Source organism: Phasianus colchicus, chromosome 3 (assembly GCF_987193195.1).
Source record: "Phasianus colchicus chromosome 3, bPhaCol1.hap1.1, whole genome shotgun sequence".
Classification (NCBI taxonomy): Eukaryota; Metazoa; Chordata; class Aves; order Galliformes; family Phasianidae; genus Phasianus; species Phasianus colchicus.
The window spans coordinates 27,955,240-27,966,385 of record NC_143438.1 but is presented as its reverse complement, the minus strand read 5'-3'; the positions used below and the strand labels follow the sequence as shown (position 1 = coordinate 27,966,385).

The 11,146-nt window shown below is 38.7% G+C and overlaps 1 protein-coding gene across 2 annotated transcripts in view; it reads left to right on the top strand.

The window, feature by feature from the left end:
* The first annotated feature begins 10,311 nt into the window (after positions 1-10,311).
* Positions 10,312-11,146, top strand: part of COBL (cordon-bleu WH2 repeat protein) — a 167,450-nt gene continuing 166,615 nt past the window's right edge. For both annotated transcript variants that reach the window (XM_090137183.1, XM_090137180.1), the window contains exon 1: positions 10,312-10,463. The gene's annotated coding sequence lies outside the window, so the exon portion shown is untranslated. The remainder of the gene's footprint in view (positions 10,464-11,146) is intronic.

The window sequence follows — 11,146 nt, the reverse complement described above, 5'->3', positions numbered from 1 at the left end:
CAGCTGTGTGGAGATGCTGCAGCTAAGTTTGCTTTGTAGGGCTTCAAATTATATTGTGCATCAGTGTTGGCATCCTTCTCACTCACTAGTGAGGTACCCCACTGGTGTTCGTGAGATCAGCCATGATGCATTAAGTGCTGGTCTGTGAATGGGGAAATAGCAATCTGCAAGAGCGTACAACTCAGACTGAGCTCATGTGCCTGGGAGCCCAGAACTGAACATCTCCAGAAGTGAAAAGAGCACTTGAGAGCTAAACATACAGACATAAGCTGAGCATGATGTTATGTCTGCATGTGATCTTATCTAAGTGCTTTGAGAGAGAAAAGGGGCTTTTTTTTTTTTTTATTCAGGGGGAATTTCATATCTAAGTCCCCTGAGTACTTGTTGGAAATCTCACCGTGACGCTTATCTGCTTAGGCATGCATTCAAGAAAAATAATTTTTGTTTGGGGGATTTTTTTAGGGGAATTTTATATAACTAGAGATAGGGCAGGGCTAGGTCCCAAGTTTAAAACACTTCTTTTCCTACTGTTGTAACAGATTCATTCTATCACTACAAAACAAAAGATGCAGCTAACAAGATGTTCTTTAAATTAACAGCCTTCTCTTTGAAGAAAGGTAGAATGCTTTGCTGTCATATTTCTCTTATGAGCACCTATGACATGGAGAAAATGTGAGGCATGTCTAAGACGACTTCTTTTGTCAGGATGGACAATATTTTATGTTAAACTTCTGTACTCGTGAGATGCCAGAGTGATATTATGATAGACCTCCCTATTTGTGTTTGTGTAAATTTTTTATAGGATCTTCTAAAAAAGATGCCTACACTGTCTGCCCTGTAGGGCCTATTGGCTTCCAGTTTTCCTGTAATATCTGGTTTGAAGTAAATGAAGGAATGAGACTTGAAGCATGGTAAGGTCTTGCTAGCAAATACTCACTTTTCTGATCAAAGCTTGACTTCACAACTTTCTGGCTGTCCTAGCCCAGCTGTACAGAATAACTTACTTGCACATGCTTGCTCTGCTTTCCTAACACAGATCAACATCTGACATGCATGTCTATCTCCTAAAAAACTAGTTTTTCAAAGGCTGCCTGGTAGGTAGTTTCAGACTATAGCTCAAGTTTCTGATCCATTAACAGGCTACCTGCTATGCCAATATAATTGCCATCAGGAGATATGGCTGCAAAGAAAAACAGACAGAAATGCTGAAATATTCTGCAGTGCATTGTCTGGCTGGCAATAATTGATAGCAGCCCTTCTGGACTGAAAGTGGCAGGGTAAGAGACAGGCATGATACACGACGAAATGTTATGTCTTCTTTCCATGGGGAATGGAAGTATCTCCCTTATTTAGTCATATTTGTTGCCCAGACACCAGCCGAGACTGGTACATGCAAGACTGCTAATCATAGGTTTAAGTTTTCTTTGCTTTTTTCAGTGGATTCCTGATGATGGGAAGAACTGTTTTCCTTGAAATTTAAATGTACTGGTTAGATAAGTTCCATTTGTCTTAAAATACCATAAAGCATATGCTAACAGAGTTGTCTCAGTCATAGATGATTATTTTTTAATTGAACTTAATATTTCCAGAAAACTTGAGATCCCTATAATGCTTGCAAATGCTAATGTTTGCATTAAGATACAATACTAGCACATATGCAATATGCTCCATCCCATCCATCACACCATTAGGGCACTCACCTGCCTAATAACCCTGCTCAAATGGGCTAAAAGCATCATTTATATTCACATCTCATTTCTGCCTGAAACTTCACAAGTAGAAGATTGTCACATGCCAGGGGCTTAAAAATAAAATCCCCTTTGGGTCAGACCTGCTACCTTTGTGGAGATTTACCTCCTTGCAGAAAATAGCGAACAGCCAGCATCAGCTCTAGCCTGCAGAATGGAAATATCAAGCTGATCAGCATTTCCGCATTGCTAGCAAGATAATCCTTCATTTGAGCTGCTTATCTGAAATCTGTCTCGTGAATCTGATGGGAGGATTTACCCTAAATAGTTAATTATAGCGTTGCTAAACTTCCTCCTCTCTCCCTTATTCCTTCATTTTAGGAAAAAAAAAAGATGCAACTATAAAGACTGCAGACTTCAATTAAACATAAATGAAGTATTATTTAGGTAGCTGAACATTTACTGAGGCTCCTGCAATTACCGTTTTACTTTTATCCTGATCTTACTTTCTTCCAAAGATGCTCACTGCTGATGATCTTCAGCATGAGCTAATCTGGTTATACTTATAACTTTTATCTTTTTTTTTTTTAACTGCATTTGTTGGAGGTTTTTGTTTGTTTGTTTGTTTGCTTAGATCTTTTTTATTTTATTTTATTTTATTTTTTCTGTTCAGCTCTGTCTTAGGGTACTTAGCTGGAGAATTCCTTTGCATCAAGCTAAGCCCTGTCTGTTGCCCTGACCTGAACCAGGCCATGAAGGAAGTGGAAAGACAGAATGAAGACATCACCAGATTAATTATTTCTAGGATGTATCTTGTACTCTTTTCTTCTAACTTAACCATGGTTTCTTTCCATAACTTAAATAATTTGGTTTTTAAGGTATTTTGTAGCTAACTAAATTATACAGAAGTTTTAGTATGATTTGCACTTTTAAGTGCCACATTTGAACACTTATGTGATAGTGAAAAAGAATTGGAAAGACGTATCTTCTTGCATGAAGAAAAACCATGATATGAGTGGAAAAACTTCGGGCTTTACTTTTCATGTACATAATACATTCTGTTTATGGAGTCATATTTCACTGATCACATTTCTCATCCCACCTTTTGATCCTTGTATGTGTTGTTCGCACACAAAATTTCCTTTCACTTGGGAAGAAGTAGACCAGTGAAATCAGTATCTTCATCTCACTGCGGTCAGTGAATGAACTTCCAATTCAGTGCTTTCTCTACACCTAGATTTTGACAGTATTTTCTAGCACAGCCCATGGAATAACTGTTACTAGGGTTCTGGCCATTAATGTTTATGTATAGCCAAGACAAAGAACTGAAGTATGACAGATTTGATATGAAAGAGAGCATCAAATTACATTACACATTCAGCTTCTACTGAGAGCTCTACTCAGAGGCTCTACCAGTCATAGGGCAGTAGTGTCCATGCATTTCAGTGGTATGATGCACAAAGAAAGCATCAGTTCATGGAAACATATGTGGGACCCTGCTTGGGATCAAGACACGCTTGTTATCTTATTTTTCTGGCTACGCAGAACTGTCTTTTATTCTTATATTTCATAGCAGTTTTGTAACTTAAGCAACACATACTGCAAAAAGAATGTGAGAAAATAAAATGACTTTTCTCCTGCTTTCTTGCACTAAGAAGTTATTTCCTAAGGCTATCTACTTAACTGCAGCTGCTGTTTGTGCCTGAAGATTTTAAAAGAAATGACATTCTGGCTCAGCACAGCAGCTTAATATCTGATTTTGATTTCTTCTGTGTTTTCCATCAGGCCCTTTGGGGCCCTTATGCTACTGAGATTGAATAGATCGTTAAAAGGAGATGCAGTGGCTGCTTTGTTTTCCCTTGACTATTTTTCATGGTTGGCGGCAGGAAAGTTTCTTGCCACTCCCTTATCTGAAGTATACGTAATGAATTGATTGTAAGCCCTGCTCTGTTAGAACTTGTTCCAGTTTGGCAGAGAGTGTTTATTCTTGAATCACAATTCCTGTAGGATTTTGTCTTGGCTTCAAATATAGGATGGGAAATTTCTTCCTATCACAGGTGTTTTGGAAAATGTCCCCAAGAAGAATCAGGCCCTCAAAAAGATAATGAGATGGTGTTGTTTTATAGGAAAACTGAGGTTACAAAGTATAAAAGAATGGACCGGCTCTAATACTTGGACACCATGTTGAACTTTGTTGTGTGTGTTGTACTTGAATGAAAGTGAATGACCGTGTCCAAAAACATTTGGATAGTGAGGTACCCTTGTCCATGAATCCCTCTGAAGTCATAACCATAGATCACACAAGGTAGCCTGCTGGAAAGATGATGCCTTTATTTTTTTGGGGGGGAGGAGGGGAATAAAGGAGGGATGGGGTGGAGGGGAGGGGAATACTCTCTTTGGGTTCTGATTCATTTCCTTCCGAAAAACAAAGAAAATTCAGCTTATACATAACTACTGATGCACACTTTCTAAGAGATGTGGGCAAATACGAGTGTTCACTCAATTTGAGTCACAATTATCTATGGAGAATTTTTTGTTTTCCTCTTCCCTAACAGGTGGAGTAGAGACTTCTCACCTATGACAATTTCAACAGGAAGCTTTCATTAAAAATAGTGCAGTTACATCCCTAGGACATGTTATTTCCCCAAACTTTCCTGACAGCTTGCTTTTAGCACTTGTAGGCCTGTTTTCCTCAGTGGTGGAATGCAAATATACCAGAGACATCAAGTTATGAATATATTTTTTGCTCCCTGTTTTTAACAACTAAATGTTTGTTACACAGAATTCAGAGCACCTTTACTGCCAGGGAATTTAAAAAACAAAAAACAAAAAAACAAACAAAAAACTGTTTACTCTTTAATGTGTATATTCCTACATTTTGTGTAGAAAGCTTCTCTCCAAACCTGTGCTTTGGTCCTAAATTATTGAAAATATCCTTGCAAATTGTTAACAGTTCCAAACAGCATGTAAAAAGGTTGCACAACATACACATTCCTGAGAATTAATGTTTAACAATAGAGTGCCACTACTGAGAAGGCATTTGTAAACAGAGTTTGTTTAAATGGGAAACTTTTGCATACTTCTTGCAATACTGCACACCTCAATAAAATGTACACTTGAATTATACTTTCTTTACCGTTATTTTATTCTTTTAGGGCACAATAAAGTCAACCTTCAACAAAATGAGCATACAACATTAGAAATTATCACAGATAACTATTTGATTACCATTCCTTTATATGTAGTTTGTTTTTAAGTATCTTAAAAAATGCTACTGCACTTTAACCGTTTTGTCTTGTGTGTTTACCTAAGAACAAGCACAGATGTTGATTTGTGAAATTAAGTTTGCATCCAGGAAAACAGACATAAAATTCACAAGGTAGAATTAGTAGTGCACACGTGCACATATTTTAGCTGAACTTTTTGAGTTCAGCTTAGGCTTCCTGACATGGGATCAACAGCTCCTAAAGTCAGTCTCCCATCATAACATCCAAAAATAAACTCCCCTTTCACAAGGGTGGAGGAGTGTCAATCCTAACAAGCCAAACATTGTATATATATTTTTTAATGCTAGAAAGAAAGCCTGTCCAGTCCCAGATCCAATAAATAGCATTTTGCTTGCCAATACTTGGATGACTGACCAGTGGGTCAGGAATGATGGGCTGTGACCTCTAGAAGTTAATATGTTACACAACAGTAATTTAAAATGATGTTAAGCTAGAATATGCTAGAATTAGTGCTGTTTTGAGGGTGTTTCTCAAGTCCTAGTGTCTTAGCTGCTCCGGTTTCACTACACTTGTGGTGTTTTGTCACACTTCCACAAGTGCTTGAATTTGTTGCTGCAGCACTCTCCAACTCTACCCCAACCAAATAATGATCTCTTTTCTGCTATTTCTGGTTGTTTTGTTTGTCTATTTGGGGACTTGATTGTTGTTTTCTGTTTTGGGTTTGTTTGTTGTTTTTTTGTTGTTGGTGGTTTGAGTGGGTTTTTTGTTTGTTTTTCCTACAAGACTGCAGTAAGCATGCTTGATACAGCAGGAGGCAGCGGGCAAGCCTCTTGCCCCACTTCATGCCACATAGAAACAAATAAAGCTGCTCTGTGCATGCAGGTGGAGAAAAGACAGAATGGAGCAGCAGCAAGAAAAAAAAAAAATGAGGGAATAATGTTGCTGGGGACAGACAAGACAGGACAGCAAGACTATTTCTTTTATAAATGGTGCCAATTTAGATTAGCTTGAAGTGACTATGAAACTGTAGCCTAAATTAAGTTTCATCCTGTGCACCCAGCATTATTCATAATTACTCAGAGCCAAGGAGTCTGTTGGAGGCTGGGATGGCATTTAATTACTTTAATGCAACATTGCCCTTTTTTTTCCCTGGAATCTCATTGTTTGCTTCCTTTTCCAACTAATGAGATAGACTACACAGTCAGCATATCCACAGACTAGCCTCCATCCTACATATAAGTGGTAGCAGGGATCCTCTGCAAAAGAAATGCAGTCATTTAGCTGAAACACTACTCATGTTGTTCAAATGCAGCCCTCCTGCCAAGACGTGACTGGCAGTAGCAGGGTCTGAGTACAAATCTATGGGAGTTGCCCCTGAAGCAGTGACTTAGCTTGGAGAAGCAAAGGCTCTGGGGAGACCTCATTGTGGCCTTCCAGTACTTGAAGGGAGCGTATAAACAGGAGGGGGAACAGCTGTTTACAAGGGTGGATAGTGATAGGACAAGGGGAATGGTTTTAGACTGAGACAGGGGAGGTTTAGGTTAGATATTAGGAGGAAGTTTTTCACACAAAGGGTGGTGACGCATTGGAACAGGTTGCCCAAGGAGGTTGTGGATGCCCCATCCCTGGAGGCATTCAAGGCCAGGCTGGATGTGGCTCTGGGCAGCCTGGTCTGGTGGTTGGCGACCCTGCACATAGCAGGGGGGTTGAAACTAGATGATCATTGTGGTCCTTTTCAACCCCGGCCATTCTACAATTCTATGACTTGAGGCTACATCTGGGTAACTGGGAAAATTACACTGAATTAAGTAATTTTTCCTACTGGCAAACACAAATCAAATGCCTAACAGATTTTTTTCTTTGTTGTTTGGTGAGATGTTTTTTTTTTTGGTTTTCTATGAGGAAGAAAAAAAAAACACAACAAAAAACAAACAAACAAAAAAATGAAGAATGTGACCAAGTAAACAGAGTAATAGTAACTTATGTTATAGCCATAGTTCAACTCTAACAGCTGTAAGGAATAAATTTCCAGTTGCTTTCCCGTAATCAGTGAAAGCTGAGTTTTGTTGGGTGATAAAAAGCCATTTCAAGTGATGTTCTGCCAGTTACTCACCTCCCTGCCAGCCATGCCTCCAGCTCTCCATATCCCATGGACAATAGCAAATAGACCCCTACAGGATAAATAACCATGGCCCATGACTTGTAGAGATCTCAGCCATTAACTGAACTGAATTGAGTGGGGAATGGATACAGACCTTCAAGAAGGCACAGAAATTGTGCTACAGACTGTTCAGTTTTTGTACAGTTTGTAGCACAAAAACTCATGACTTCCCTGCTCACTGCTAACCTTGCACTTGCTGCCAGAGGTTGGTCGTTGCCTTTGACTAGGACACCAGTTTCCCTAGATATATTTCACAAAGCTACGAACAAGTTATGAAACTATAAATACTATTATTATAGCTTTAAACTTTGTAACTCCATTTCTCTGCAATGGCTCTCAAGCACAGTAACATAATGTACTAAAAAAAAAAAAAACGACAAAGCATTTAGGGCACATCTATTGCTGCTCTCTGTTCAACTCCTCCTTGCCTGTATGAATGGCAATAGAGCGCTTTTCTGCTGGGACTTCCCTCCCCTCAGAGTTCAAGGTAGGTAGGGGAATTATTTGATTTTTGGGCTAAGTCCAAAATTCAGTCCCTCAGAGGGATCAAATTGAGGATTGTTCTTGCTTTGCTTTCATGATGTCCTTGTACTCTTGCTTACCAGAGCACTGCAAAACTCAATTGCATTTTGTGCTTCCAATTCAAACAAAGGGCAAGTTCTTATCTAATTTCTTGGCTCAACTGTTGGACCCTATTCTCTTTCTCTTGAAAAATTTTTGTTTAGGAATAAGAGTTCTCAGAGTTCACTTATGAATCCTCAGTTTACCAACAACAAATGCAATGATCTTGCTTGGGTGCACTAATATGCATACCCAAATATGCTCTTGTACTCATTCAGGCACTCAAGAAGCCACAGGCATTTGGAATTTTCAAGTGAGGCAGTATGAAGGAAAAAAAAAAAAAAGGCAGAGGGTGGTAAAAGGAAAAAATAAAATTCTGGAATCAGAAAATCATATATATGTATATTCATAAAGATATGTACTTTACAGTCTGTATTACATCCATTTATAAATGTACAGCCATTATTCATTTTTATTCATTGATAAGGAATGAGGTATTCTAAAGCAGTAATGTAAGAAATGTAATTTACAGCAACCGTACTAGACAATATATGTAACAGATAACATCTATATTAGACAACAGTTTGGAAATGCAGTTGTCATGTATAAATGCACCACGTATAACTTGCTAAACTGAAAAAACTAGAAAATATTTAAATTTGAAACTTGAAATTTAACTTGCAGTGATACCTTTGCAAATGTCTTTCTTTTTCAAATGGTTAAAAACAACACACCTTGAGTTGCACAAGTTGTTCTGTTATTTCCCTATGCTCTGACACCCAAACATCTCTGTATGAGAAAGCTGTACCTGTGCAGGCACTGGAGGCTGACCTGTTGCTTCATTATGTAGCCTGGGAATTGGCAACAATCAGCTGAGATTGGGCAACCTGATAGAGAACAGTTTCAGAACAACTGAGCTGCAGCAGCTGCGTGAGAGTCCATGAAAACCTTCAGTTTGGATATCCTCTATTTTTGCTCTTGCTATAGAGACTTCTATAGAAGCCATGGCCCAGGCCACGAAGGTTGCTGCAGAGCTCACAGTGGTTTACTGCTTGTGCACATATAAGGTGACTTTCTCGAGCAGCCCTCACTTCATAAATACTGGGACTGTATAATGTGTTGTAAGCAAAGCATATATGATCAGTCAAAATGTTGCTCTTGTTTTTCATCACGTTGCAAGGAAGCTGTGGGCTGTTTTCAAAATATGGTTTGAGTAAAAATTTGCAAAGAGCTACATGCCCATTTTAGTTCTCTTGTGCTTACTGAAGTCAAATTTGTGACAACTAGATTTTTAAACACCAATCAGTGCTGTGAAAGCATCCCAATCATCGTGACAGGCACTAATCTAATGCATTTTAAGAGGATTTATAAGTTTGTTTGTCATCTTCTGCTGAAAGAAAAAAGTTGTATATAAATTAGTGGGTTTCTTTAATAATTGTTCAGGTTATGAATCAGTATAAGAATTAAACCAGTATATTCCTTTAAGTCTCTACAGATACATGTCTATTTACTAAAAAGAGTGAGTTTACTTCTGTCATATGTACACTGTGTGGAAAGCTCTTGCACTGTGTGCAAGACTTTTGTTTTCCACTCTTGTTGTCCCTCTCTGTGTGGAGGGAGAAGGTGGAGAACAGGAGGGGTTTGGCTTGCTGCCTGTTCTTCTAGAATACAGAGCTGTGCCAGTAGGCTGGACACTGGGTGCAGTGCCAGACTACTGCAGGCAGTGCTCTCGCCACAAGGCAGACGAGAAACCATGTGTAGCTCCTTGCATCATCATTTGCTTTCTGCACTGTCCTGCAACGAATGCAGCAGTGCAATGCCCCACTCATGTGTCTGGTTGCAAATGCACAAGAGGCTCTTTAATCTGTGTTCCCGTTACCATGAATGGTAGGCAATTAGTTTTATTTATTTATGAATTAGAAGTTTTCCATATTTATTTTTCCAAAGTAAGTCTAAGTAATTACTTTGTATTCTTAATTCATCCAAACCGGAGGTAATTTTCATGCTGCACATTTTCTGGATAACTGCAGATGACTCACCTAACGAAAGGGAGTGTTGTTTCAGTTTAACTATGTCATAACTTACACTCCTCCCCTACACTGAGGTTGCCGGGTGAGGACAGCTGACAAACCAGGAGAGGACAGAGAAACAAAAAGTCACCAAAGGTTAATCAATCACTTAATACAAGGTGCAGGTTATTCAAGGCACGCTGAAGACTTCCCTTGATGTTGGTCTTCATGGGCAAGTGGAAGATAGGTTTCTGTTCAAGTTGATGTAGTTATAGACTGTTCCTGGGTGTACTAATACAAGTGACTAGAGGTATGATTGAGATCTGATTAACTTCACATTCAAGAGGAAGAGAGGAGAAAACGAGAATAAAGGCTGAGTAAAATTCACAGTCATTACTGCCCATGTTTACAAGTGAGGTGAAAAATTTGGGAAAAACAGAGCCTCTAGAAAACTTTGCTAGAATCACGAGGATATGGATCAGGCCAGTGATGTTCACCTGATAGTTCATATTTCATCAATTCTTCTTTGCTAACTGGTTTATCCAATCTCTTCCTTGTTTATTCAAAGACTTTTTCTTGTTTCTAATCATATGTTGCTTTTAGGAGCAGGGTGAGGAAGGTGACGCAACCCTTGCTAAAGAGTAAAGCATTACCTTTTCTTGTGTTTGCAGCTGTCCAGACACTGTGGTGAAGCAACTGTGTACATCACCTCAGCCCAACTTCTTCTGGATCTGTACAACTGGATATCTTTGGAAGACCTCTGTTCTTCTTCTTCACCATACTCCATACAAAGATAAGCGGCAGGATTGGTCTCAAGGTATGTTATTAAAAAAAAAAAAAAAAGGAAGAAAGAAAGAAAAAAAGTGATGAGATGAAATGAAATGAAATGAGTCTATGAAATGTATTAAAGAGAGTTAAAGCTTTGCTGGCCTCAGAAAGAAGGGTGGTGGGGAAACTAGCCTCTGCACCAGAAAACGTGCCATGACTTGGTAGTGGCTAAATAATGTATTGTACATGATAACAATCCAAGTATACCCAGTGAGAATTCCTCAAGGTAAGCTTTTTGTTGTTTACTTCCTCACATTTGTAACTTCGGTATGAAATACATGTACAGTCTTATGTATGTCAGTCTTCAGAATACACCTGCCTGGCTCTTTCCTGACAACACTGTCCTTTGAAAGTCTATCCTTTAGGATCTGATTATTGTATCGCCACGTTTAACAGCATGCATCTACTAAGTATACGTTCAGTCTGTGGAGAATTCTAGAGATAATATGTCAAAAGGTCCTACTTTTTCTGAAGAATCAAATATAAGTTCAACATAATACTGGTGAACTTTCATGTGTCTAAATCTTTGTGTGCTTTAAGGTGTTGGTCACCTAAGGCAAACACAAATTAATAAAAATAAATATACCAGCAGACAAAGCCTGCTACTTTTCAATTTTTGCATAAGTTCATACATGTATGTCTCTATCTTTGGCATAGAGCTTTTATTTAAAT